The 4822-nt window shown below is 44.1% G+C and overlaps 1 long non-coding RNA gene across 10 annotated transcripts in view; it reads right to left on the bottom strand.

The window, feature by feature from the left end:
- The window catches only part of LOC145507395 (uncharacterized), a 721493-nt gene that overhangs the window by 615106 nt on the left and 101565 nt on the right, over positions 1-4822 (bottom strand). The window lies entirely within an intron of this gene.

The raw sequence follows: 4822 nt of genomic DNA, 5'->3' as shown, positions 1-4822 counted from the left end.
TCTTAATTTAATTTTAATTTTCCGTTCAGCTAATCCAAGAAAGAAAGAGAGAGAGGGGGAGGGAGGAAAGAAGGAAGCAGAGCTAGAAGTCTGACGAGGAATTGCCCTATGTTCCTTCCTGAAGTTCTTTTGACTCTGCAGCCACACAAAAGACAGCCTCTTCAAAACATGGGTGATATTTAATTAGGCAGGATATGCACCTTCATGCACCATGCAAAGCAGAGAGAATCCTTTCAGAGCTATGGTTATAAACTTCACCCCCCATCTCCCACCCCATAGCAATCCAAGCTAACAAACAGGAGAAAGGTTGTCTAAAAGGAAAGAAGCAGGCTTCTTGGCAGCAGGCATCTGTGCAGGCAGCAACCCCTTCCTTTCCCAATTCCTGCTCAATCCAGCCTCGCCTCTTCCTTCTATCCTCTCTATTGCTGCTGCTGGAGACCTGGGTTGGTTGGTGGTGTTTAGTCGCTAAGTTGTGTCCAACTGTTTGCCATCCCATGGACTGTAGCCTGCCAGGCTCCTCTGTCCATGGGATTTCCCAGGCAAGAATACTGGAGTGAGTTGCCATTTTCTTCTCCTGGCTCAGGGGTTAAATCCGCATCTTCTGCATTGCCCACATTTCCTGCATTGCAAGCAGATTCTTTTACCACCGAGTCACCAAGGAAGCCCAGAGCCCTGGGTTACTGGGTGCTAAATGGCCCTGAATGGGAGTTCTCAGCTCCCAGAACTCCCACAACCACACCCAGTATTCAATTCCAAAAGGCAAAGTCTCTCAACCTCACCAACGGCCCGCAAATGGTTTGAAAAACAAGAGAGCAGAAAATAACGTTAGAAGTAAATAAATCAGTGGAGCATGAAAGGAACCTTCTCAAAACACACAGACAGAGACAAGGGCAAACAGAGGCAAAGGAAATGAAGAACAATGTGCTCTGTCCTCCAAGGAACAGAAGAAGAACCAAAATGGGAGTAGGAGTCCAAGGAACGTGGTGTTCCAAATTGCTAATCAATGTTAGATACCAACACCAACAACTGCTAATAACCAAGGAAGAATCACCTCTCTCAGCTATAATTATTTCTGACATAGGTCTCCAGGAGGAGTGTCAAGACTCAGGTTAGCAGCTCAGTGTGATAATAACCCAAGATTACCAGAAATTCACAATGTCTGAAGAAAAGGAGGGCTTGGAGGAAGGGAAGTGGCAATTAGAAATACTTGTCAAGGTAATTGCATTGTGAAGAGCGGGCATTTCACTTTTCAGCAGTTGCTGGTGTAGGTTTTCTTCTGCCTGACTTTAGAAAAACATCTTCCAGGCAGGTAGAGCCGTGGAGGAATACATCAAATTTTCTGAAATAACATGGTGTGAAAAAAAAACAAAACTATTATTTCTGTCCAAATAATGGTGTGCTGGATAATAAAAACTTGAAATCTGTAAGGATGAGAACAGTATTAACTGAGCAGCCAGTGAAACTGTCTTAAGCCAACCAGCAGCCCCCTCTTCTTTTCACTCACACGGTTGACTTCAGTCCATGTCAACATATGTCCTCTGCAAAGACCAAGATAGCTCTCCAAGGACAAAGAGTTAAGGTTCCTTGACATTATGCTTCAATCACTCACTTTGTCCAAAATGGGCACTTATAAAACTCTCCGGGATGGAGCTGGTCAAAATATGTAAACTGAGAACAGACCACCAAAGCCTCTGAGATACCAATTCTGTAGGATTCGTAGCTGTCCACTCACACCTTCAACCTTCACTTCCATGTTCTCTGGAAAACCATGAAGAAGCCAAGAATCGCAGCTCCTCTATTGATTCTCCACCATTGCCTTCAAGACCGAGTTCCATCTCACCTCTAATAATGAATGATGCAGCTATTGTTAAACTTTGAGCTCAAATGGGCAGTGAACACTCTAAAAGGCAACTCTAAACATGTTAATCCCATGCTAAATCAGTCCAAGGTTTCCTGTTGCTTTTTGGACAGTCTATGGTCTCCTTAGCATGACTACCTTCACTTCCAAGGCCCTCTGTGATCTGGTTTCTTGCCAAATCTCTTAACTTAGCCCCAATATACTCACATCAAAATTTTGAACTATAGCGAATTGATGTTGTTTCTTCAGATGCATCATGCTCCCCAAGGCTTCATATTTTTATACCGACTGTTTACTCTGAGAATCCCTTTCATTTATTAAGACTCAGCTCTGGAGTTACCGCCACCCTGAAGCCTTCCTAAACCCCACCCCTCAGCCACCCCTACCAAATGTGATGCTGGCATCTCCTCTATGAGTTCTGACTGCCTCTATGCATTCTTGTATACCAACCCTCACACCCTATGCCATGGATTTGTCCATTTCTCCCTCTGGGCTTCCCTGGTAGCTCAGACAGTAAAGAATCCACCTGCAATGCAGGAGACCCAGGTTTGATCTTTGAGTTGGGAGGAGCCTCTGCAGAAGGGAATGCCTACCCACACCAGTATTCTTACTTGGAAAATCCCATGAATAAAGGAGCCTGGTGGGCTATAGTCGCAAAGAGGGGTCACAAAGAGTTGGACACGACTAAGCGACTAAGAATGCATGCATTCCTTTCTCTCTCTAGACTATGAGCGGCTCAAGGGTCAGGGCTTGCCTTTTATTCTGTTTTCCCCCAGGGCAGTTATCATGAAGAGCTTTTGTGCTTGGCTCAAAACAAATGGATTCCATAGATCAAGGAAGAAGGTTAAATCAGATAATGAAGACTGACTACTTGGTAGGTTCAGAAAGAACTAAGCCTCTCTAATAGATCACAGTTTTAAAAAGTCTAGGCCCCAAAGACTCAACTCCATTAGTCAAGCATATCCTGTCTGGGCAAGGGTCTCTATTTTAGCAACATCTAACAAGTATTTGGGCTTCCAAGGTGGCTCAGTGGTAAAGAATCTGCTTGCCAATGCAGGAGACGTGGGTTCCATCCCTGGGTCAGGAAGATGCCCTGGAAAAGGAAACAGCAACCCACTCCAGTATTCTTGCCTGGGAAATCCCATGGACAGAGGAGCCTGGCAGGTTGTAGTCCATGGGCTTGCAAAGGGTTGGACATGACTTTGCAACTAAACAACAACAAAGAGTTTTTAACTTGGGGATTTATTAAGGATTTATTAAGAAAGTGTAGAGAGAGGCAGTGAATATGAATGTCTCTCTCCTGTGCATTCTTGCTGAAGAATCTGTGATAAGTTGCAGGCAGGGACCAGCCCTGGGCCTGCCTAAGCCCTTTCCTGATGGTCCCACATGGTTCTGCCTTTATGGCTTCCTTGAGGCTGAAATGTAGTTTTAGTCATGTCTTAAGCACTTGGCCAGAGAATAGCCTTTTAAGAACTGACTTCAGTTCATTTCTAAGAAGGTGCCACTCTTCTCAGCTCTGCAAAATGATGGCTTTGCCTCTTTAACCCTCCAGCATCAAGTTCCCATCCTGAGCTCCATGGCTGTGGTCTCTCTAACCAGCACAGTCTCCCTATTCTTCTGAGCAAGGGTGCTATTCAAGTTTGTTTGGTAGAAAGTCTTTTTCTGCTTTGATTCAAAATTATTTAGACCTTATCTGCACCATGTCATGTCATTTTCTTTGTAACACCAGTGAACATCCCCTGGACAGGTAATTTGAGACCTGGTGTTAGTTGAATTACTCGATGGTGGGCTAAGGTCAAAAAGGGCCTGTGTGGGGCTAGTTGAGGTGCATGGCCACCACACAGGCCAGGCACTTACTTGCAAGGGGAGAAAGTGGCCTGCTATCAGAGGAGACCAGGGCTCCATCCATGGAGGGATAAAGGAAGTAAGGAAATAAATGGATCCTATGTGTAAGATTTCCAGCTGGGCTTTGCCTAATACAGACAGGCGTCACAAGCAGAAGCAAAAGAGCTGTTTTTCACAGGAATATTTGTGATACCCCAGACACTCCAGTGCCACTCTAGGGCACAAAGGGTAAGGTATGACACTAATGTATAGTAAAGGACTAATGGCAATGTCAGGAGAGAGCATCAAAAGACAACATCTGAGTCAGGAAGGTACCAGCCTCAGGATACCCTCCTTCAGGGTCCTGTGGATAAAAGGCAACATCAAGAGCTAGGATCAGGAGAACATGAGAGGCACATCCTTGATCAGTGATGAGACATCCCCTGGGAATGCCCAGGAAGACATGGATGGGGGCTGAGCGCGGGCAGGTGAGACTACCAAGAGACTGAGATTTTGCAAATGCAGCTGAGACTCAGTCATAAACATGTAAATTAGCACTTATAAACCAGGGTGGGGTGGAGTTGACATTATTGTTAAAGCATTTTCATCATGTGCAAAGTTATCAAAATCTCCTAAAACCATTTCTGGTGTAATAAGTACTCAGTAAATTTTGCTATGTTTGAACTACTATATATAAAATAGATAACTAATGGGAACCTACTGTATAGAACATATAACGGAATCAAGATTGCTGGGAAAAATATCAGCATCCTCAGATATGCAGATGATACCACCCTAATGGCAGAAAGTCAAGAGGAATTAAAGAGTCTCTTGATGAAGCTGAAAGAGGAGAGTGAAAAAGCTGGCTTAAAATTTAACATTCAAAAAACTAAGATCATGGCATTGGGTACCATCACTTCATGGCAAATAGAAGGGGAAAAGGTGGAAAGAGTGACATTTTATTTTCCTGGGCTCCAAAATTACTACAGACAGTGATTGCAGCCACAAAATTAAAAGACACTTGCTCCTTGGAAGGAAAGCTATGACAAACCTAGACAGCATATTTAAAAGCAGAAATATCACTTTGCTGACAGAGGTCCCTATAGTCAAAGTCACAGTTTTTCCAGTAGTCATGTACTT

This window comes from Giraffa tippelskirchi, chromosome 5 (genome assembly GCF_054371585.1).
Source record: "Giraffa tippelskirchi isolate mGirTip1 chromosome 5, T2T-mGirTip1v1.2.pri, whole genome shotgun sequence".
NCBI classification, from domain to species: domain Eukaryota; kingdom Metazoa; phylum Chordata; class Mammalia; order Artiodactyla; family Giraffidae; genus Giraffa; species Giraffa tippelskirchi.
The sequence above is the reverse complement of the archived record's forward strand: the minus strand, read 5'-3'. Positions and strand labels throughout refer to the sequence as shown.